This window comes from Pongo abelii, chromosome 13 (assembly GCF_028885655.2).
Source record: "Pongo abelii isolate AG06213 chromosome 13, NHGRI_mPonAbe1-v2.0_pri, whole genome shotgun sequence".
NCBI lineage: Eukaryota > Metazoa > Chordata > Mammalia > Primates > Hominidae > Pongo > Pongo abelii.
The window spans coordinates 32,876,295-32,900,826 of NC_071998.2; the positions used below are offsets into that span (position 1 = coordinate 32,876,295).

Below are 24,532 nucleotides of genomic sequence, written 5' to 3' on the forward strand. Positions count from 1 at the left end.
TAGAGTGATGAAAATAAATACTGTGGCCATAAACATTCCATTTAACTGCTTCTTAAACTAACTTTGCACTTAATATTACAGTCACATCAACCAATAATTGTCTCTTGAAGCTACTTTTGGTCTGAATTTTATGACACTTTCCAGTTAGGACCAAATTCCTAACTGATGTATCAACTGATCTTATTGATGCCAAAAGTTCAACATTAACATTTAATTCTTATGGAGAATTATTGAACTCTTTCTGCTCTTCTTTTTCTGAAGTAGTAACTTTTATGTAAAGTCACTAACATAGCAACTTCAATGGGATTATAGATCACTATTCATGAGAACTGGAGGATCTGCTGCATCATAAAAACAGCGGGGGCCTGAGGTGAATGATACTGCTGTATCATTTGTTGTACTGTTATAGGAAGAAAAGTTAGAGAAATAAAATTACTTTTATTTTTTTGGTGGGTTAGGGATAAGGAAGACTTTTACTTTTCTGAAGAAATATTTTAGGTTTTATTTATTTCCCTTCAAAGTATGCTCAAACTTATTTAAACAAATGATATTTAAGTTATATAAGTTGATGGAAACATTCAAATTAACAAATATGATTTGTTCTCTGAAAAATTATTATCAAAACATTCACTTTAGAAAATATCGTCACTGTCCGAACACCTTATCTTGACATTTAATTCACCCACTGCACCACTAAATGCAGAAATTTGCTAATTCATCTTCTTTATGATTTTCCTTCTAATGTACTCTACTTCAGCCAAACTTACAGCCCGTGGTTTCCTGGACAGACAATAGATATTTCCACCATCATAACTTTACTCTAATGGAGTATGCCTAGTTCTTCATTTTACAATCCCCATATTTTCCAAATATTGCCAATTTTTCAAGAACAAGGTAAAATTTTATTTCTATTACAAACTTTCCCTTCATTATTTTATTTAGAAATAATTTCCTAGTTTTCTGAACATCTAAATATTTTCACTTATACATTTTTTTGCATTAGTCCCAATATATTTGTACTTTTTAATGGTTTTATTTGCATATACTTTACCCTTTGGATTGACAAGTTAAGTTTCTATGCACCTTTAATCTTTAAATATGATTCAGCATCCAGAAGAGTGGGATTTATATAATGAATGAAAAAATATATGTATAATGTGACTAACATATTTATTGAGATAATGAATCAATAAATTTGCTTACTTTGTTGGATAGTTGACATTACTTTAGCTGAGGTAAGGTATTTAGTGTCCAAATCTTCATTACTTATACAAGCACAGACAATACTAGGAGAGCCTCCTGGGTTAATTTTACATTAAAAACTCTTGGAAGATTATTATTACTATGCAATTTACCCTTGGACAACATGGAAGTTAGGGGAATGATACCTGTGCAGTCAGAAATCCATATATAACTTTTGACTCCCCCAAAACTTAAGAACTAAAAGCAACTGTTGACAAGAAGACTTACTAATAAGATAAAGTCAATTTAAATATCTTTTGTGTATATATATATAATATATATTACATTCTGCATTCTTCCAATAAAATAAGCTAAAAAAGTTATTAAAAGTCATAAGAAACAGAAAATGTATTTACTATTCATCAAGTGGAAGTGGATCATCACAAAGCTCTTCATCTTTCTAGTCTTCACGTTGAGTAGGCTGAGGATTATGAGGAGGAAGGGTTGGTTTTGCTGTCTCAGGTGTGGCAGAGGCAGAAGAGGTGAAGGACATATTAATAGAATGGAAAGCAGGAGTTACATACTCAGTGTAATTTTGGTTGAAAAAAATCTGTGTTTAAGTGTACCCGCACAGTTAAAACCAGTATTGTTCAAGGGACGACCATATAATAATATTTTTAAAAACCTGTGATAAAGACTATAAAATTTTATACTCTATGAAAATTGATTTTATGTAAATATCATTTAGTGTTTCTAATTCAGGTTTAGCCATTTTTATTAAGAATTTACTATGCATAACCTCTATACATTCTGTTAATTCAATAGTCCATGTTCAACTGTGAAGTACAGAAATGAACAAATGCTTTCTACCTTGAGGATCTTCCATTGTAGTTTTAATAAAATTTAAATTTTACTCTTTGAGAAAAGAATAATGTAAGAGTTATATAGATGTATCTAAAATATACAATTAAAGTAGACATCTGGCCTAGCTAATTTAGATTTTAAAATTTACTTTTGGCTAAAATTATTCAGATAACATTTTGATTCTTTAATTCATTTAATCTGTACGGTCATAGCCTAAATGATTTGCCCTAAGCATACTTAACTAGGCATTAAATTGAAGTTTAATAGGATCATTATGGAGGTTAGATACTTTAATGATTTCTTAAAAGACATTCATGAGTATATACAGCAATATATCCATTATAAACTTGCAAATCCTCAAAAATACCTTATATTAATAATATACTATTTAATCAATATAATTAAATTTCATAAATATCTAGTTATAGTGACATGGTCTAACATTAAATGATCATTGCTAAAACACATGTTGGGGGACTGAGCTGTGTAGCAGCTAAATACCAACATACTTATTGATTACTTGTTCATCATGAATGTTATTGGAACTTCAATTAAAAATTATATGAACTTTAATTCTATTAAAACATATTATGTAAATTTGATTAAACTATTTTTTTGTTATCTTCTTACATTTATATCATCTATTATATATGGTTTACATGGATTTCTTACTGGGTTTTGAATTATTCTGCTACATCATCGTATATAAGTTAGGACATATCTTCAGGGATAAACTGTTTTGAAAATGATACCACAAATAAATGAAGAACACTGATAAATGTGTGAATAGATACATGAGATATAAGATATTAATACCAGAAAGATCTCTGGAAAATTTCCAAATATTCAGAAACTAAATTAAACACATTAAATAATGAGTGTCTCAAGGAAGGAATCAAAAAGGAAATTAGGGAGCATATTGAACTAAATGAAAATACAAATGCAACACACAATTTATGAGATGTAGCTTCAGTTTTAAATGATAAGAATTTTATTAATATTTGAGAAACATTTTTAAAATATATCAGTAAGTGGATATTTTAAAAAAAGAAGAAAATCTCATATTTCATCTTACAACACTATAGAAAGAACAAATTAAATTTAATTTAAACAGATAAATTATAATAATAAAAATCAGATCAGGAATCAATGAAAAATAAAACACAAAATAGAGAAAACAGATTAAATTGAAACCTAGTTGGGGGGCTGTTCCAAGATGGCTGAATAGGAACAGCTCCAGTCTACAGCTCCCAGCATGAGCAACACAGAAGATGGGTGATTTCTGCATTTCCAACTGAGGTACTGGGTTCATCTCACTGGGGCTTGTCGGACAGTGGGTGCAGGACAGTGGGTGCAGCGCACCGAGTGTGAGCCGAAGCAGGGCGAGGCATTGCCTCACCTGCTCACCTGGGAAGCACAACGGGTTAGAGAATTCCCTTTCCTAGCCAAGGGAAGCTGTGACAGACGGCACCTGGAAAATCGGGTCACTCCGACCCTAATACTGCCCTTTTCCAACGGTCTTAGCAAATGGCACACCAGGAGATTATATCCTGCGCCTGGCTTGGAGGGTCCTACGCCCACAGAGCCTTGCACATTGTTAGCACAGCAGTCTGAGATCAAACGGCAAGGTGGCAGCGAGGCTGGGGGAGGGGTGCCCGCCATTGAGAAGATCAATAAAATTGATAAATCTGTAGTTAAACTGATCAACAAATAGAAAGTTTATAAATTACCAAAATCAGAAATAAGAGAGATGATTTAATTACACAATCTAGAAATATTAAAGAGGTAATAAGGGAATCTTATGGTGACTGAAATCTGATCTGTGGTTACCTGAAAATCAGTGTATGGAGAGGGAAGGTTAATAAGAGAGCCCAATGAAGCCTATCAAACTTTGGAGTCGATGATTGTGTTTATTATCTTGTGTGTCATGATTTTTCAGTTTTATTCATATGTTAAAATGTATTTGATGGTCTGTTTTAAATATGGATGATTATCTTGTGTCAATTCTACTTTAATAAATCTGTTTAAAACATTAAGAGATGACAATGTGAGATCATAAAGAAATTTGAATGGTAATTGGGATGAAGTTGCATACAGAAAGGAAAAGTTGTATAAAATAAGGATGTAGAGACAAAAAATAAGGAGTGAAAGAACAATGTGAGGCTATAGGTAACAAGTGTAGTGATCATGGTAGATTTTTTTGTGTTGGTGAAAATAATTGGGTAATTTAAAAAAAACATAACTTTTAAAGGGTCATAATTATGTCTGGAAAATCCAGGAATAGTTTATATTTCTTTATTGGTCATAGCTTGTGAAAAGAGAACTATTATAGCACACACTTGAATACTCTTCATTTGACTTGTGTAACCTGCAGGATAAAGGACTTTAAACAGTATGCCAGTTATCAATTCAAATTTTTCCTTCAATAAATGCCCTGCCATAATGGACAGAATCACTTTAAAGCATCCTTCTTTATGGTGAGCACCATCTGATACTTTTCAGTAGAGAGGGTTAGAGGGACCTTGGGAGAGAAAGAGGCTCTCTTGCTGTTTCCTGCTGCTGCCCAGTGGGTTACCAGTGGTGTGGAACTGAGAACATCAACGTTGCAGACAAGGTCCTGCCTGGCAATAAGCTTCCAGCGGCCCTGTTCATGGAAGTAAGGCTAAAAGACTTCCCACCTTCACCTGCATTGGGATTCCTTCTGCAGGCCCTGTGCAGCAGTTTTATAGAGTTCTCAGCAAGCTGCCTCTCCCTCTGCACACTGACACTGCTTATTTGCCCACTGACTGCAGACCAGTTCTGAATTAGGCAGACTAGTTCTGGATTAAGCAAACCAGTAAACTTCTCTGCTATCAGTTGGCTGAACTAAATCTCCAAGAAAATCTGGACTCTCTCCAAGTTTGTCCTTCCTTGAGTACTATCTCTCATTCTTCGAGCACCATACAGAGTTTCCTTATACTTATAGTCACTCCTTTAGTAGAGCTGCATGATCTTCATATCTTACTTTCCCTGTTTAATCTGCTGTGTGATATTTATGTATTGATTGGATTCAGATGGATTTAAATGTATACATAGTAAAACCCCTGCAAAGAGTACCAGGAAAGATACTTAACTAGATCCCAATAAATAAATGTTTTGCTTTTTTTTCTATCAGAGAGATTAAATAAACCCCCCTTTCTATCAGGTACTCCAGGAAAATCTTAGCCAATAGAAAAATACAGAGATTATGCCAGAGAATTCAGACAATGTGATAATTCCATTGATTAAGGGACCTATTATGAATATTTTTAAAAACTGCTTATTTCCAATTGTTCATTCCTAGTACACATAAATATTCTTTTGTGTGTGTGTGTGTGTATTTACTTTGTATTCTGTGATCTTGATAAACTCACTAGTTCTATAATATTTTTTGTAGATTTCCTGGGATTGTGTAATATGCTACATAATCATTTCATCTGATTTTAGAGAGTATTGTTTTTTTTTCTTTCCAGTCTGTATGACTTTCTTTTTTCTCCCCTTATTGCACTAGCTAAAATTTGTAGTACAATGATGAATAGAGTAGTGAAAGCAGATATTTTTACTTTGATACCAAACTTATAAAACGTTCATTCTTTTACCATTAAGCATGGCACAAGCTGCAGGTTTTTGTGTATGTCCTGTATCAAGTTGAAGACTTCTTTTCTATTATTTCATGAGAGATTTTCATCATGATAAATGTTGAGTTTTGCCAAATGCTTCCTCTATGCCTTAGTCACATGTCACAATTTTACTTAAAAGAAAAAATAAACTGTGGCCAGGCACAGTGGCTCACGACTGTAATCCCAGCACTTTGGGAGGCTGAGGCGGGCAGATCACCTGAGGTCAGGAGTTAGAGACTAGCCTGGCCAACATGGTGAAACACCGTCTCTACTAAAAATATAACAAATTAGCTGGGCCTAGTGGTGCACGCCTGTAGTCCCAGCTACGCGTGAGGCTGAGGCAGGAGAACCACTTGAACCGGAGAGTTGGAGGTTGCAGTGAGCCGAGATAGAGCCACCGCACTCCAGCCTGGGTGACAGAGTAAGACTTGGTCTCAAAAAAAAAAAAAAAAAAAAAAAAAAAGTTGTAAATATCGTGAATTACCTGGATTAATACTTGGATGTAAAGGCAACTTTTTATTCCCATGATAAATTTCACGTTCAAAATGTATTATATAGTTTTTGTGTAGTGGTAGATTTCTTTGCTAGATTTTTATTCAGATTTTTTTTTTTTAATCTATGTTAGTGAGAAATGTTGGTCCATAGTTGTCTTTTTCCTTTATAGTATTTTTCTGGTTGTAATATCAGGATAATACTGCCCTCACAGAATAAATTAGGATTTTCCTTCTCTTCAAGTTTCTAGTCAAATTTTGTAGAATTGCCATTTCGTGTTTTTTAAATGTTTAGTAGAATTAACCAGTGAAGTCATTAGCATCTGGAGGTTTGTTTTTGTTGAAAAAGTTTGACTTACAAATTCAATTTCATTTATATATGTATATATATGTTATCTATTTTTTATTGTGCTATGAGTTTGTCTCTCAAAAACTTGTACATTTTAACTAAGTCTTCAGAAATATTGGCATAAAGTTGTATATAACATTTATTACATTACACTTTTATTTCCAGTAGAATATGCAGTGATGTAATCTCTTTTATTCATGATTTTGGAAATTTTTTTTTCCCATCTCCTATGTCACTGATTTCATGTTTTCATTCAGAACTTTTAAAATTTATTTGCATTTAATTCTCACTTTTCTTTACAGTGTGTTAAGATGAAAACTGTGGTCATTGACGTTAGATCTTTTTTTCCCTCTGGTATAGCCTTTTTGTTATAAATGTCCTTTGTAAATGTTATAAATGTGCTATTTTAACAGCTCCACACAAATTCCAATATGTTGCAGTTTCATTTTGCTTCAGCTCAAAATTATAACTAATTTTCACTCTTATTCCTTCATATGTCTTGGGATTTTCCAGAGGTTTTTTTTTATTGATTTCTCTTTTAGTTTAATTGATTGAAAAGTCCAGAGAATGTATCTTGTATGCCTTGAATCCTTTAAAACAATTGAGATTTGTCTTCTGTTCCAGAATATCATCTATCTTGGCAAATGTCTCATGTTTCCTTAAAAAGAATGGTGTTCTGCTGTTGATGGTGTGTAATCTATAAATATCAAATTGGTAAATTTTGTTTGTAAAATTGGTCAGATCATCTATATTACTAATGATCTTCTATCTACCTGTTCTTTCTATTATTGAGAAAAGGGTGTTAAGATCTTTGCTTGTAATTGTAGATTTGCTTTTTCTCCTTTCAGTTCAATCAGTTTTCACTTTGGGTATTTCGAAGCTCTGTGATTATTTGTATAAATCTTTAGGACTATTGAAATTTGAAGAGTGATTGATCTCTTACTCTTCAAAATAACCTGTTTATCTCTGGTAATATTTTTTTCTTTGTGATCTATTTTGTCTGATGTTAGTATGTTACACCAGCCCTTTTATGATTGGTGTTAGCATGTCATATCTTTTTTCAAACATATAATTTTATTTCTGTGTTCATAATTAAAGTGCATCTTTATAGGCAGCATATAAGTGGACCTTGGTGTTTTAGTCAATATCATGATCTCTCACATTTAAATGAAGCGTTTAGAGTACTTACATTTAATGTGATTATTGGCATCTTTATCTTCAAAATTATTACACTAATTATCCCTTATACATAATGCAATTTTATGAAATTAAATCATGTATTATGGACTTTTCTCAAACATATAGCCTACCATAATTAATCCATGTGCCCATCGTGCAGTTTAAATAATAATCAATATTCAGCCTGTTTCATTTACACTCCCACATACTTGTTGCAGGGTAACTTAATGCAAATCCTGGACATATAAATGCCTCAGAAATTCTTATTTATTCTTGTGACTTATGGTTGCTGCCATGTCATTATTTCCTGAATCTGTTTCAATAAATCTGGTTTTCATGATCATCCAATAACTTACAAAAATTATTTTATAAATTGTCTCAACCACTCAGAATTGGACATAGTTAATTCTTAATTTTTCTTTTATTTTTGTAGCAACAAATATGACTTTTGATATTTAAAAAGCTTACACAAATTGACTAAAAAACATTAGAATGTTAGGCAAGAAATGAATAAAGCACAAGAGTACACAGTTAATATAAGAAATAAAAAGACTATCAAGCACATGTATAAAACCATATGATTCAAATGTAGTAACATATTACATGTTATAAACTCAAATTTGCACTTAACGAACAGAAATATTACACTTTGCTGCTGTTCATACTCTTTCACTGCTTTACCTTTTTTTTATTGTGGTAAAAAACATATAACATAAAATATACTATCTTATTTCTAAATGTACGATTGAGTAGTGTTAAGCATGTTCACATGGTTGTGCAACCAATTTTCAGAACTTTTCATCTTGCAAAACTGAAACTCTATATATATTAAGTGATAGCTCCCCTTTTCTCCTTCCTCCCAGCCCCTGGAAACTACCATTATGGTTTCTATTTTTATGAGTTTGATTACACAAGATACCTCTTATCAATTGAATCCTACAGTAAATGTCCTTTAGTTGTGACTTATTTCATTTAGCATAATGTCCACAAAGTTTATTCATATTGTAGTATGAGTCCAAATTTTCTTCCTTTATAAAGTCAATTAATACCTTATTTTATGTATATACCACGTTTTGTTTATCCATTCATCCACTGACAGATAAATAAATAAACAAAAACTTGGGTTGCTTCTATGAAATCTTTAAATTGTAAACACAAATAAAAAATTCAAATAGTCACATAAAATAACAATATTGAACCATTTTATAGATTCTCTTTTCATTTGTTTTCTTTGTCTGGCAGAAGCTTTTTGGTTTGATGTAGTCACACTTTTTTTTTTTTCTCCTGGCTCTTGTTGTCACATTCATGAAATCATTGCCAGGACCAATGTCGTGAGGCTTTCCCCTATGTTTTATTTTATTTACAATTTCATATGTTATATTTAAGTATTTAATCCATTTTATGTTGATTTCTGTATGGTGTAAGATAAGGTTTTAGTTTCATTCTTTTGCATGTGGATAGCCAGTTTTCCAAATACACTTATTGGAAAGACTACTCAATCCCCATTCTTGGCACCTTTGTCAAAGATCAGATGACAATATTTGCATAGATTTATTTCTGTTCAATTAGTCTATATGTCTATCTTTAAGCTAACACTTCACTATTTTAACTAATATAATTTTATAATATATTTAAGGTCAAAAAGTGTGATGCTATAGTACTTTGTTCTTTTTTCAAGATTATTTTGGCTATTTGGTAAGTTTTGTTGTCCATAACAATTTTAGAGATTCTCTCTGTTTCTGTAAAAAATAATGCTATTGGAATTTACGGATTGCATTGAATCTGTAGTTCACTTCAGGTAGTGTGGGCATTTTAAGAATATTGTCTTTTTTTTTTCAAGACATAGTCTTGATCTGTCACGCAGGCAAGAGTGCAGTGCACAGTCTTGGCTTGGCTCACTGCAGCCTCCCCTTCCCAGGCTCAAGTGATTCTCTGGCCTCAGCCTCCCCAGCAGCTGGCACTACAGTCACACGCCACCATACCAGACTAATTTTTGCATTTCTGTAGAGACGGGTTTTCACCATGTTGCCCAGGCTAGTCTCAAACTCCAGGGCTCAAGTGATCTGCCTGCCTTACCCTTCCCAAAATACTCAGATCACAGGCATAAGCCACTGCACTAGGCCAAAAATATTGTCTTTTAATCCAAGATCATGGATTGTCTTTCCATTTGTTTGTATCTTCTCTATTTTCATCAGATTTTTTAGTTTTCAATGTATAAGATTTTCCCTTCCTTAAGCTTATACCTAAGTATTTAATTTTTTATGCTGTTATAAATGGAATCATTTTTCTAATTTCTTTTTCAAATGGTTTGTTATTATTGTGTAGAAAACCAACTGATTTTTGTTAATTTTATGCAAATTTACTTAATTTCTTTATTCTAGCAAAGTTTTTTTTGTTGCTTGTTTGTGGCATCATTACGGTTTTCTTTATATAAAAACATGTCATCTGCAAACAGAAACAACTTAATTTCTTCTTTCAAACTTGGATAACTTTTATTATTTTTTTTCTGGTGTGATTTCTCTGGCTAGGACTTCCAATACTATGTTGAATAGAAGTTTCAAGAATAGACATCCTTTCTTTGTTCTTGACCTCCCTGGAAAAGCTTTCAGTTTTTCACTGTTGAGTATAATATTAGCTGTAGGCTTTTCATATATGGCCTTTATTATATTATGGTAATTTTTCTCTATTCCTATTTTGTTGAAATTTTTCATTATGAAAGGCATAAAAGGGTGTTAGAGTTTATTAAGTGCTTTTCTTATTTTTTTCCTTGTGGAAGGGTTTTTATTTATTTAACAGTTACAGGGCTGTTCCAACTTTCTATTTCTTCTTTGTTATACAAGCAAATTGAATATATTTTATTTGCTTTTTTTCAACTTTTATTACAGATTCATGGGGTACATGTTCAGGTTTGTTACAAAGGTATATTGCATGATGCTGAGGTTTGAAGTGTGAATGAATCCATCTTCCGGGAATGTGCAGTATTTGGTTTTCTGTTTCTGTGTCTGTTCACGTAGGGTAAGCACCTCCAGCTGCATCCATGTTGCTGCAAATGACGTTATTTCATTCATTTTTATGGCGGTGTAGTATTCCACACATTCTTTATCCAATCCAGTGTTGATGGGCACTAGTGACTATTGTGACTAGTGCTGTGTTGAGCATATAGATATATGTGTCTTTTTGATGGAATGACACATTTTCCTTTGGGTATATATCCAGTAATGGAATTGCTGGATCGAGTGGTAGTTCAACTCTTAGTTCCTTGAGAAATCTTCAAACTGCTCTCCACAGTGGCTAGACTCATATATATTCTCACCAGTAATATATAAGCATCCCCTTTTCTCCACAGCCTCACCAGCATCTGTTGTTTTTAGACTTTTTAACAAAGTCCATTCTGACTGGTGTGAAATTTTATCTCATTATAGTTTTGGCTTGCATTTCTCTGATAATGAATTATATTGAACATTTTTTCATATGTTTGTTGGCTGTTTTTATACCTTCTTTTGAGAAGTATCTACGTTCTTCACTCACTTTTTAATGGAATTATTTGTGTTTGGCTTGTTGATTTAAGTTCCTTATGGATTTCAAAGATCAGGACTATTTACATGCTTTTTCTGCACCGATTGAGATGATTATATGATTTTTTATCCTTTATTATGTTAACATAGTAAATTATATGAATTGATTTTTATATATTGAACTAGTGCTGAGGCCCCCAGATAAATGTTACTTGCTCATGGTATATGATCCTTTTAATGTGCTGTTGAATTCAGTTTGCTAGTATTTTGTTGAAGAGTTTTGCATCTGTATTTATCAGGGATGTTAACCTGTATTTTTATTTTCTTGTGGTATCTTTCTCTTGCTCTGGTATCAGGGTAATGCTGGCTTCATAAAACAAGTTTGGTCATGTTTCCTCCCCTTCAGTGATGTTGTAAGAGTTTGAGAAGAATTGGTTTTTACCATTGTTAAACGGTAGAATTCACCTGTAAAGCCATCTAGTCCTGAACTTTTCTTTGTCAGAAGTTTTTTGATTATTGATTCAATCTTCTTACTTAATATTAATTTGTTTATACTTTGTACTTTTTACTGATTCAGTCACCATAGGTGTATACTTTTGGCTATGTCTTGTGAGTTATCCAATTTGTTGGCATATAATTATTTATACCAGTATCTTTTGATCCTTTTTATATCTGTGGCATTCAGTTGTAATGTCTCCTCCTTCATTTTTAATTTTTAAAGTTTTATGTTGTCTCTTTTCCTTCTTAGTCTAGCTAAGGGTTGATCTATTTTGTTTGTCTTTTTAACAAGCCAACTCTTATTCTGTTGTTTTTCTAGTTTCTCTTTCATTTATTACTTTATCCTTTTGAAACTTTTACTTAGTTTTTCTTTTTCTTGAGTTCTTTGAGGTCTAAAGTTAGGTTGTTTATTTGAGATCTTTCTTCTTTTTTAATTTAGGTGTTTATCACTATACACATCTGTGTACTTCTTTTGGTGTATTCTGTAAGTTTTTCTGTGTTGTGTTTTAATTTTTAGTTTTCAGAAGATATTTCCTTATTTCTTTTTCTTATTTCTTTTTTGACCCATTATTTGTTCAGAAGTGTTTTATTAAATATCTACATTTTTTTTGGTTTTCTAAGTTTCCTTACGTTATTAATTTCTAGTTTCTTACATTTGTAGTCAGGAAAGATACTTGATATGCTTTTATTCTTCTTAATTTTGTTAGGACTCATTTTAAGCCCAAAATATGCTCTATCATGGAGAATGTTCCAAGTGCACTTGAGAAGAATGTTAATCCTGAAGCCATTAGATGGGATGTTCTGGATATGTCTGTTAGGTTTATTTTATCTACAGTGTTTTTCAAAACTGTTGTTGCCTTATTAATGTTCTGTTTGGGGGTCCTATTTGTTGTTGAAAGTGGGTCATTGAAGTTTCCTACTATTATTGAATTGCTGTCCCTTTGTCCCTTTATTTATACGTTAATATTTGCTGTATTAGTTACATCTTCCTGAAAATTTCTCCTTTTATCTTAATATAGTGTCCTTTTTTGTCTCTGGGAATCAATTGTAACTGAAATACCATTCTGTCTAAGTATAGTTACCCCTGCTCTCTTTGTTATACTATTTTCAATAAATGTCTTTTTCCATCCCTACAAATTCCACTCTATGTGTCCTTAAACCTTAAATATAAAGTGAGTCTCTTTTGGTATTATCTAGTTGGGTGTTTTTTATTTTTTTTCTTAATCAACTGAGTGACTATATATTTTAAGTGAAATACATAGTCACTTAATTATTGGGAAATAAGGACTTCTTATTGACATTTTGTTGATTGTTTACTGTCTTTGTTATAGTTCTTTCTTTTCTTTTTTCTCCTCTTATTGTCTTTTGTGTTTTCTTGATTTTTTTAGTGATTTTTTTCACTCCTTTCTCTTTCTCTTTTGTGTTTCTTTCATATATATTAATTTTTATGGTTGCCATGAGGCTTACATAAAATATCTTATACATATAATAGGCCAATTTCAATTGGTAATATATTTCCTTCATTCACATCTATACTTTTACTCCCCTAACCTGTGCTTTATGTTATGGATAACACAGTTTATATTGTTTAAGATTATGGATTCAATAGCATATTTATACTTATATTTATTCTTAATATTTTGACTTTTAATTGTATATGAAAATTATGAATGACTCCCATATTATCATTATAGCAAAACAGTATACTATATTGTCTTTATAGTTAGCTTTATAAAGTGAGTCATATTTTCATATGCTCTTGTGTTGTTGTCTATATTTCTTTTATTTCATCTTCAAGAACTTCCTTTGCATTTTTGTAAGGAGTGTATGCTGGTAACAAGTTCCTTCAACTTTTGTCTAGAAATGACTTTATTTCTCATTCCTTTTTAATAGACATTTTTGTTGGGTATACAATCACTGGTTAGCCATTATTTTTTATTTCCCTCTCCCTTCTGCTGTGAAAGATTTCTACTGAGAAATCTGCTGATAGTTTTAAAGGGGATTTATTTTACACGATGGTTTAGTTTTTCTTTGCTGCTTTGAAAATTATCTGTTTGTCTCCAAATTTTGCCAATTTGATAATAATATGTCTTGGTGTAGACTTCTTTGAGTTTTTCCCATTTGGAGTCTTCTGGGCTTCAAAAATCTGGATGTCCAAATTTTCTTTCCAGATATAGGAAAGATATGGTTTTTACCTATTTTTAAAATATGCTTTCTTTCTCTCTCTGTTTTCTCTTCAGAGTCCCCCATAATATTTGTGTTGGTTAACTTTATGATATCCCTTATGTTCCTTATTTTTCCTTCATTTTTTATTATTCTTTTTCATTTCTTTGACTGGATAATACCTGTGACCTGTCTTTAAATTCACTGATTCATTTTACTACTTGGCTAAGTCTCCTGCTGAAGCTTTCTATTGCATTTTTCTATTCAATTATTATATTCTTCAGCTTCAGAATTCTTTTTGGTTCCTTTCTCTGGTTGCTATATTTTGGTTAATATTCTGATTTTGCTTATGTATCATTTTTCTCATTTTGTTTATACATCTATCCTCATATATAATTAAGCTTCTTTGAGATGATTATTTTGAATTCTGTGAAGGCAATTCACTGTTCTCCAGTTATTTGCAGTCTGTTACTGAAGGTTTATTTTGTTCCTTTTACAGTGTCATGTTTTCCTGATTCTTCATGTTCCTTGTGGCTTTGCATTGTTTTGTAAATCTGTGTACTTACAGCAACAATGACCTCTTCTAGTCTTTATGACTGGCTTCAGCAGTTATGCACATCCATAAAACAGATTTCAGACTTCAAGAATTTCTAGCTGAGTTTTTCCCTTCACTCAACCCAGCTAGAGATTCTTGAAGTCTCTCAAATCTGTTTTATGAATGTGCATGTTTCTGTACTCTCCCTCTCTTTTGGGAGAAATCTCAGAATCATGAGCTTTCTTCCAAATCTGCAAAACTGAGCTGGGTGCTAAAAGTTGCCCACTTCTTTTCCCTAGGATAGTATACTAAAATGCTGAGATGCTGGCACAAGTTTCACTTTTTTCCCTCCTTCCTGAAAACTAAAAAATCAGAATAGTGCATCTTTTCCCAATCCCGTTGATCCACACCAGGTACTGAGAGTCACTCCCTCCTTTCTCTTAGGATTGTGAACTGAGAGGCCAGAACATCATGAGAAACTCTTCTTCTCTCCTTCCCTTTCTCCTGAGGGAGAAGTGCCAGAATTGTGTGCCTTCTCTGAATTCCGCAGAGCCTAGCCAGTTACTCAGAGTCACAGCCACTGTTGAGATCCTGGATGACTGCTGAGATCCATAGTCTGCTGAATATTGTGCCATCTGCAGTGATCATTATCTACTGAGATTCTCACCAGCTGCCATAATCCAGGTGAGTGGCAGCTGTCTGCACCAAATGTTGAGCTCTGACAGCTGCTAGGTCTGTACCAGCTACTGAGAGCTATGGTGCTAACTGGGAGCTGCACAATGTGCTGGAGGCCTCACAGCTGCAGCAATGTGCACTGGCTGCTATGATCTAGGCTGACAGCTTCAATCTGAGCTGTGTGCTTGGAATCCATGGCTACTTGGGGCTACATTGACTGCTGAGAGCTATCTGCTCCTCCTCTCTGTTCTTAGTTGTCTCTAAGTGTTCCGACTATGCTGTATCCCTCAGTACTTTGGGTGAGGTGAGACAGGAGCAGGTATCTCAGGAAGTGCTCTGAAAGGTGGTGGACATTGGGAACATCCGTCTCCTTTTTTTCCCTTGTGGTAGAAATAATAGGCTAAGATGATCTCTCTCTTGGTTTTGAGGTGTGCCAACTTCAGGGAGGGGAAGATGAAAAAAAAAATATCATAGTGAAGCCATTCTTCACACCCAATTAAATGAGGCCATTGTTAGTCCTGTGCTCTTCTAGGGTGCTGCAAGTTCTTTGCTAGATTCTGGGGTCCTTGCAAAGACCATATATGATGCTTAAATTGATGTTTTTCTACAGGGATGAAATATAGAACCTCCTATTCCACCACCCTGCTAATATAACTCCTATACTTACCTATCATTGTCTGTGTGTGTGTGTGTGTGTGTGTGTGATTTTACTTCATCTCCTTTGTTGGTTTATTATTTATAACTCTTTATTTTGTTATTTAGCGGTTTTGTAGGATTTATAATATACCATTGAATCCATCATAGTCTACCAATAAGTGATTTTATTCTGCTCCATGTATAAGAAATTTGCAATACTATGCCTTTATTTCTACCCCTTCAACCTTTGTGCTATAGTTGTCATACATTTTACCCTAACATATATTATAGCACTCATGCTGAATTTTTATCGTTTTATTTTTCCCTTGTTCCTATAATAAATTGCCACAAATTAGTGACATAAAATTACATAAATTTTTTATTTTTGTTTTTTTTTAAGTCAGCCGTCTGACACAGGTCTCAGTGGGCTAAGCAATTTACATCATGTTTGAATTACAGAATAAACAGATTACTCTGGACAGGAAAATAGGTGATTTTAGTCATGCTTAAGCCTCTTACATCTATTTATCTATTAAAATTTGTTTTCATTTAGCAGTATATTAGTTTTAAATGTAAAAAAATTTATATGCTACAAATGAATGTATGCATGTACATTTAATATATAGAAGTAACAATTATTTAAGGTAGATATTTCATTATTTGTCATCTGAAATCTGCTTTGGATTAAGTCAAGATATTAATATATTTCAAAATTGATTAGAAATATTTTCTGTTAAAAGAGTTATTCAAAATGAAAATGCATTTTTTGTGGTAACATATAGGTTTAAATGTAATAACATACTAATTTAAAAGTGGAAACTAAATTTTGATTTTTCTTAGGATAATCTTTTGTCTTTCTATGTACCTGTAGGTAAGAAATTTTAAATTTGTTGCAATTGAATTAAATTGCAAAAAATGTACTAGTTAATTTATCTTAATTGAATATATAGTAAATATTATCTATAAATTCATATGTGGAAGCACTCTATGTAATGTTGTTCACTTGAAAGTTTCTATTACTTATCTCAATGTTGACAGCTGCTTTGAAACTAAAGAAGTTCTCATTCACTGTAGTCCCTGAAATGGTGTGATACAGCAATTAAACTTTGCAAAGAACATATATTTTTAGTAATATATAATATAGCTATGCACTCTCCATTACATAGTATTCAAAAGTGGCACTGAAATATATTAAATAAGTAGAAACCATGAACTGTATATTCTGTATTAGGAATTTGTATGTCCAATATTTTCTGCCTCTACACCATCCCCTATTTGTTAGAACTCATTGAAAATAATGAGAACCTTTAGAATAATAAGAAGGGGAGGTAAAGGAGGCAGAGAATGAGGAAGAGAAGGAAAAAGACATAAGGCTTGTGAATCATGCCACTTCTCATCTTTGAACATATCACTAGCCATTGCTTTTGGACACTGGCTGATCACTTTAGACATGAATGCATTTACTTCCTCCCCATAAGTATAGTCTATGTGGTGTCATTTGTATTCACCTCGGGCAGACACAGAGCCTCTGCTCATTTCATCAAAGGACTATTTATGAGGCTGTAAAAAAGATGAGTTTCTCCGAATAGTCTCTAAATTAAACTTTTTAAAGTTTAATGTTGGCACACAAGAATAATTATAGTTATAAACCATTAAACATTTAGAAGAAATTTATAGGATTGGAGGGAGAAAATTTACAGCTGTGTCCTAATACAATAAATTTCCTCTGTAAAAGCAGAACCACAGAAACATTTCTATTCAGGACTCCAGAAAAAGAAAATGCTTTATTAACATTACCCAAACCTGCAGGCACTATATTCGGACATTATTTATATAGAAAGATGAATACATTTGTAAGATACAGTTAATTAACCTTAGAAGCAAAAGTCAATATTTTTTGTTTTTAACATGAGTAAATAGAGTGCACTAAATGTATTTTTTAAATTAAGTAAAATATACTCTCTTATCCTAGAGCACAGTCCAGTGCCTTGGAATACTTTTATTTCTTCTAGGATTATGATACATCACTTATTATACTCCTGTGTGGATTGATGGTAGTAGGGGGATATCTCTACGAATTTCTATTGTGATGTTTAAGACAAACAAACAAATACCCAGCCCTACAATTACAATTCAGTTTCTGAGTAAACTTCTTCATCTGAAATGTAAATATTCCTTCATAGTACAGTATATATGCTTGGTTTTGATTGTTTACCATAAAAAGAACTATATTTTCATCACCCATTATTGTGATGAAATATCTGTTTGGTGACAGATTGCTCTCAGGCAACTTCTCAGTCTTTGTAAGAGAGTATCTGGTCACCAAACAGATTGACTATACGGTTAACTAATCACCTACTGCTTAGAACCTAGTTCTACCTCATGCAACTTTAGCCAAGAACAACCATGGCTTTATGCTTTATGTTTGTTCAAGTCTTCCTTTGTCACCTTAAGTAGCATGTGAAATTGTTTTTCCTATAGATCTTGCACATTTCCTCTTGATTCTTAAGTCTTTCAATTTTTTTGCTTATATAAATAGATCTGTTTCATTAATTTTATTTATTCACTGGTTGTTGTTGCCCAGCTCCTTATTGAATTATCATACTACTTGTAATTTTAATTAATTATCTTGGATTTTCAAGGTAAATACTAAAATCATCTAAAAATAAGGATAATTTTACTTCCTCTATTTAAGTTTTACTCTCATTTACTTTCATAGCCTTAGAAGATTTGTAAATGTTTTTGGTGATAAAGGAGGTCTTTATCTTGTTCTTTGCCTTTTCTAGAGAAAGTTTCATTGTTTTCTCATGAAATATGATGCTAACGTTTATGTCAGTTAAAAAAATAGGTAAATAAATCAATGAAGTAAATTATTTTTATAGAATAATTTTTGAGGTAGTGTTTTAATGAGACTTTTAGCATGTGTCTTACCACTGAGTTTTTACAATCGAAGGAGACAATCATACACCTTTTTTGCTCTATTTCTGTGACAAATTATATTTACTGAGAGAGTAATAATAAAGAATCTTTATATCTTTAGAATATAACCCACTTGATTATGTTATATTATTGGTCATCAAGCAAAAAGATAAAGGCAAGAAAAAAATCTGAACAGGGACATCAGAGACATCAAACTACAGTGAAAATGAATTTCACAGAAATAGTTCAATCAAGTCACTAAACAAACAAATGACCAACCAAAGAACTACAACATTAATTCTCTATATGTGTATGTGTGGATGTTATTCAGTCTTTATAGTTTCGTCATTATATTATCTTTTCTTTTAAATGGTGAAATGGCTTTTCTTTTATCTTTGCTTTTTCAGCTTTTCTGAAGTATAATTGAAAAATAAAATTTGTATTTATTTAAAGTGTACATCTTGATGCTTTGATATATATGTACAGTGTGAAATGATCAGCACAATGAAGCTTATTAACATGTCCATCACCTCACACCAACATATTATTTTAAAATACAGTTTTGAAGATAGACTTTAGAGTTTATCAATCTAAAAAAGATAGAAAAAAGTAAATTAAATGATATGAACAGAGGCTTAGAAAAATGTGAGGCATCATTAAGAACCCCAACATATGCATAATAGGAGTACAAAAAGTAAAGAATATAGAAAAGGAGGCAGAACAAATATTTGAAAATGTAATAGCTAAACACATTCCAAAGATGATGAAAAATATGAATCTGTCTTTCCAAGACACACATTAAACTCCAAGTAGGACAAACACAAAGAAATCCACACTCAGACAAGTCTTCATCACATATTGAAAGCCAAAGACAAGAAGAAGATCATGAAGGCAGTTAAACAAAATAAAACAAAAAAACTCATCACATACGAGGGAAACCTAATACTATTAATTGACTTCTCAACAGAAACAATGGAGGAAGAAAGCAGTGGGTGACATAATCAAAGTTCTAAATTTTAAAAAAATTAATATTTCAAATCCTTTGCCCACTTTTTGATGGGGTTGTTTGTTTTTTTCTTGTAAATTTGTTTGAGTTCTTTATAGATTCTGGATATTAGCCCTTTGTCAGATGACTAGCTTGCAATAATTTTCTCCCATTCTGTAGGTTGCCTGTTCACTCTGATGGTAGTTTCTTTTGCTGTGCAGAAGCTCTTTAGTTTAATTAGATCCCATTTGTCAATTTTGGCTTTTGTTGCCATTGCTTTCTTAGGCGAAGGATATGAACAGACACTTCTCAAAAGAAGACATTTATGCAGCCAAAAGACACATGAAAAAATGCTCATCATCACTGGCCATCAGAGAAATGCAAATCAAAACCACAATGAGATACCATCTCACACCAGTTAGAATGGCGATCATTAAAAAGTCAGGAAACAGCAGGTGCTGGAGAGGATGTGGAGAAATAGGAACACTTTTACACTGTTAGTGAGACTGTAAAGTAGTTCAACCATTGTGGAAGTCAGTGTGGCGATTCCTCAAGGATCTAGAACTAGAAATAACATTTGACCCAGCCATCCCATTACTAGGTATATACCCAAAGGATTATAAATCATGCTGCTATAAAGGCACATGCACACGTAGGTTTATTGCAGCACTATTCACAATAGCAAAGACTTGGAACCAACCCAAATGTCCAACAATGATAGACTGGATGAAGAAAATGTGGCACATATACACCATGGAATACTATGCAGCCATGAAAAATGATGAGTTCATGTCCTTTGCAGGGACATGGATGAAGCAGGAAACCATCATTTTCAGCAAACTATCGCAAGAACAAAAAACCAAACACCACATGTTCTCACTCATAGGTGAGAATTGAAGAATGAGAACACTTGGACACAGGAAGGGGAACACCCCACACCGGGGCCTGTTGTAGGGTGGGGGGAGGGGGGAGGGAAAGCATTAGGAGATATACCCAATGTAAATGACGAGTTAATGGGTGCAGCACACCAACATGGCACATGTATACATATGTAACAAACCTGCACATTGTGCACATGTATCCTAGAACTTAAAGTATAATAAAAAAAAGAAATATCACTTTGTATCCTACAAATATATACAATTATGTGTCAACTAAAAATAAAAGGAAAAATGGCAAAAAAATTAATATTTCCAAAATAAAGATGAAATAAAATTTGTTGCTATCAGATCTGTTACACACAAAAAATAAGTTCTTCAAATTTCAAAGCAACTGAAAGCAGACATTAATTTAAAGCCAAATTAAAAAAAACCAGAGTGGTGCTAAAGGGCATTCTGTAGAAAATTGTAAACAACAATATATTTATATATTTTGTCTTTCTTTTACTAAATTATTTTAAAAATTTGAATAAAGTAATATGTATGCAACTATACAACTGGGCTTGTAGTGTGTATGTGTGTGTGTCAGAGAGAGAGAGAGAGAGAGAGGAGAAACAGAGATTATACAATGGCAACCTAAAGGAGTCAGATGGGAATAAAACTATGTTCATGTAAAAGAGTGGAAGCCAATGGCAGCACCAATGTACAGGAAGAAATTAAAAGAATAAAAACTAGTGTGATGAAAATATTCTTGATTAGATTTTGGTCATGGTTAGTTGCCCAGATCTGTAAATCTGCTAAAAAATAGTTGAAATATACACTTTTAATGGGTTCCTTGAGGAAATGTTATTTGAAATATCTTATTAGGAGATAAAAATCTGGTGGAGAGAACACCATGCATAAGACATGAAATATTACACTTAAAATCTAGGGATATTCAGACATAATACGTGGAGTTTGTGATCAGAAAAATAGATAAGCAAGAATCGTCCAATAGAAGATTCTGTATTGCATGCTGAACACTGGGATTTTTTGTCTAATTAAATCTTGACTTGAAAAACAGTATCGTATAATAGTTGATTTGGCATAAATATGCATTCACTAGCGTATTCTACAAATATTTTCAATATTGGCTAAAAGCACTTGCTTAGTGTTGGACTTTGTAAGTTTGCTTAGCTTGTCCGAAAGGATAAAAAGAATACTAACACTAAGGTTAAAACTGTGACATAATAAAATGTTTGAGGCTGAATTATCTACTGCAAATGTCTAGAAATTAATTATCAGAGTAGCCCTCAGTATAAAATTGGTGAGCCATAATATATAGATTAAGAGATAAGACATGAAACAATAGCATTGAAAAAGAAATCCTATCTATTTACCCTATACTCTGAAAATACTTAGTCTTCCAGTAAGGGTAAAATATAGCTTGGTCAAAGTAAAATAGAAAACAAAGGGGAAGATGAAAACAGAAAGTATGTTTCTATTTGAAATCATATTCAGAATAATATTTAGTAACAACATCACTTTACATGGAACTAGGATTTTTAAGAAGATCCTTGTTGATTTAGTTCTTAAGAAGTAGCATATTAGTGGACACTTTAAAAAATCATTTATTTTTATGATTCTGTTTGTATATTAGACAGTTTTCAAAAATAGAAGAAAGATGGTAAAGTACTAGGATGGTGAGAATCAAAGAAAAAAAACCCAAACATCTTTAGCATACGAGGTTGGTGTTGTTCCTTCTTTCACTGTGTTCCTGCCCAGGATTTGTTGACTGGTGTAATCAAGTGAAGGAGCTGTGGTGATGGATGTCAGATGATTATAATTTCTGTGTTGTTGTTCCAGCCATCACAAGTCTGAAATATTTTCAGAATTGCTGCAGCTGCAACTGATGCCATTTCTGAGCAATGATCATAACAATTTGCAAATATACATGGATTAACGTGGTGCTAATGTGAGCCTTGGAAACCAGTATACCGTGCAGCTGTTCATTTATGTTGTATAAATGTCCAGTCTTATGGGAACAGTGCCTTTATATCAGAATGAAGCTATCCAGTGGCTTTCAGAATTGCACAGGTATAAATTACAAATTAACCTCATACCTGGAAAGTATATCCTTATTTAATTTTTCCCTAAATTATATTTTATATAAATTTCTTCCTCTCTTAATATAAAAATTGATGCTTAGGAGAACAAAATGATATACACTGAATTTAAGTGTATCAAACAATGATATACATTTTTTTGAAACAGTTATATTTTTAATTATTTAAAATTAATTTGTTCTTTAACAAAGTATTTCACCCTAAAAAGTATACTTCAAAGCACAGCACTATGAGGTAATTAGGAGGGTTGTTATTAGTGTTTCCTATTTTGTGTGTGTGTGATATTTTAAATGTTATCAATTGAGAAAACACGTGAAAATAGAAGTACATATACTTTTCCTAATAATGTCTTGTTATTTAGTCTGAAGACTCTAAAAATGTTTAATAAATATTGCAGAATGCTTTTCTTTTTGAAGCTCATGAACATCAAAATAACATGAGAAGTAAGCTTTGCATGTTAGCAATCTAGAAACTCAGTTGCCCCATCTGTGGTGTGCATAAAAATCAGTGAGGCTCTTACTGAAGACCTTTTCTGCATCTACTGAGATAATCATGTGGTTTTTTTCATTGGTTCTGTTTATGTGATGGATTATGTTTATTGATTTGCATATGTTGAACCAGTCTTGTATCCCAGGGATGAAGCCAAGTTGATCGTGGTGGATAAGCTTCTTGATGTGCTGCTGGATTCAGTTTGCCAGTATTTTATTGAGGATTTTCACATCGATGTTCATCAGGGATATTGGCCTGAAATTTTCTTTTTTGTTGTGTCTCTGCCAGGTTTTTGTATCAGGATGATGTTAGCCTCATAAAATAAGTTAGGGAGGAGCCCCTCTTTTTCTATTGTTTGGAATAGTTTCAGAAGGAATGAACCTCTTTGTACCTTTGGTAGAATTCGGCTGTGAATCTATCTGGTCCTGGGCTTTTTTATTGGTTGGTAGGTTATTAATTACTGCCTCAACCTCAGAACATGTTATTGGTCTATTCAAGGATTTGATTTCTTCCTGGTTTAGACTTATGAGGGTGTATGTGTCCAGGAATTTATCCATTTCTTCTAGATTTTCTAGTTTATTTGCATAGAGGTGTTTATAGTATTCTCTGATGGTAGTTTGTATTTCTGTGGGATCAGTGATGATATCCCCTTTATCATTTTTTATTGCATCTATTTGATTTTTCCCTCTTTTCTTCTTTATTAGTCTGGCTAGCAGTCTATCTATTTTGTTAATCTTTTCAAAAAACCAGCTCCTGGATTTGCTGATTTCTTGAAGGGTTTTTTTGTGTCTCTGTCTCCTTCAGTTCTGTTCTGATCTTAGTTATTTTTTGTCTTGTGCTAGCTTTTGAATTTGTTTGCTCTTGCTTCTCTAGTACTTTTAATTATGATGTTAGGGTGTCGATTTTACATCTTTCCTGCTTTCTCCCATGTACATTTAATGCTATAAATTTCCCTCTAAACACTGCTTTAGCTGTGTACCAGAGATTGTGGTACATTGTGTCTTTCTCTCATTGGTTTCAAAAAAGTTATTTATTTCCGCCTTAATTTTGTTATTTACCCAGTAAGTTAGTCAGGAACAGATTGTTCAGTTTCCATGTAGTTGTGCAGTTTTGAGTGAGTTTATTAATCCTGAATTCTAATTTGATTATAATGTGGTCTGAGAGACTGTTTGTTATGATTTCCATTCTTTTACATTTGCTGAGGAGTGTTTTACTTCCAATTATGTGGTCATTTTTAGAATAAATGCAATGTGTTACTGAGAAGAATGTATATTCTATTGATTTGGGGTGGATAGTTCTGTAGAGGCCTATTAGGTCTGCTTGGTCTAGAGCTGAGTTCAAGTCATGAATATCCCTGTTAATTTTCTGTCTCATTGATCTGTCTAATATTTACAGTGGGGTGTTAAACTCTCCCACTATTATTGTGTGGGA

General features: G+C 32.6%; 1 long non-coding RNA gene across 1 annotated transcript in view; it reads right to left on the reverse strand.

The window, feature by feature from the left end:
* Positions 1-1,598: 1,598 nt before the first annotated feature.
* LOC129047820 (uncharacterized) overlaps positions 1,599-24,532 on the reverse strand; it is a 43,989-nt gene continuing 21,055 nt past the window's right edge. The window contains exon 4 of the long non-coding RNA XR_010136459.1: positions 1,599-1,699. This is a non-coding gene — a long non-coding RNA (uncharacterized LOC129047820). The remainder of the gene's footprint in view (positions 1,700-24,532) is intronic.